The following is a 1,223-nucleotide window of genomic DNA, read 5'->3' as shown; positions in this document are numbered from 1 at the left end:
CGTTAAGGTAATACATCTTATCACACCAGTTAAGATTCGTAAGGAATAAGGTCATCGGGAGACGGGTTTCGTTGAATTATTTATTCATTTATACTTTTATTTAATTCTTTATTTATTTATATAAGTTAATTGATTTTAAATTATATTGAAAAAGGGGAATGAAATAAATTAATTTGTGATAAATTAATTCGTTATTTATGGATAACGAATGGGGTTACTTTAATAACGATTTATTTCAATTTGTTACCATTCAATTCGCTTCCGCCACTCTATAACGAATAACCCAATTCGTCATCTAATATATAACGAACTAAGCCCGAATTAACTTTGGTTCGTTTATAGTTTGTGTAAGTTATAACTAATTACTTATTCGTTGTCACATGTTACGAATGAGATAACGAATTGGCTAATTCGTTATTTCAAAATTAATGAATTAGCTTATTCGTTGTCTTGGAAAACGTGCCGATTCGTTTCATATTGGGAAGAGTGATGAACGATTCAGTTCATTCATTCAAAAACTTTTCCTTCGTCCTTAAGCAAACTCTTGCCAAAATTTTCCAGAAAAATCGACCGTCAATAAACTCGTTTTTGATCATCATTCAAGCATTATAAGGTAGTTACGATCATAACGCAATGAACATCGTTAGAAGGTATGATAGTTTAGGGGGTCAATTAATCTATTTTAGTATCGGGTTTAACTTATAAACTAAAAACCACTAAAATCTAAGTTATACTCAGATTTAACAAATTCAGTTGGATTGAGTTAGCTATCGATGTGTTTTCGAGTTGATTTATGCTAATTGCAAATCCTTGTATCGTCATATATGGTTCCATTGATTTGGAATTGCATGTTTGACTTTCAAGTTCTTCTCAATTTTGACTTTGACCTCTGATTAGTCAAAATTTTGATTATTTGGTGACGATTCGTTATTTAGTAACGAATTGAAACTCATTCGTGTTCAATTCGTTACTGATGAGATAACGAATCCACTCTTTCGTGAAATTGATAACGAATTACTTCACATTAGTTCCTTAATTCGTTATTCCTTCTAAACTGATTCGTTATGTCGAGTTTGTGTTCTCTCATTGATAACGAATTAAACAGTTCGTTATTACGATGTCCCTAGTTCGTTATAACGAATCAGAAAGTCTAGCGATTTATACTTAGAACTATTTTTTAAAAATTGAAACCAAAATTTATAAAATATATTTATATTATTTGT

This window comes from Bidens hawaiensis, unplaced genomic scaffold, assembly GCF_021521415.1.
Source record: "Bidens hawaiensis isolate Kalapana, Puna unplaced genomic scaffold, B.hawaiensis_p1.1 tig00047015_1, whole genome shotgun sequence".
NCBI classification, from domain to species: Eukaryota; Viridiplantae; Streptophyta; class Magnoliopsida; order Asterales; family Asteraceae; genus Bidens; species Bidens hawaiensis.
The sequence above is the reverse complement of the archived record's forward strand: the minus strand, read 5'-3'. Positions refer to the sequence as shown.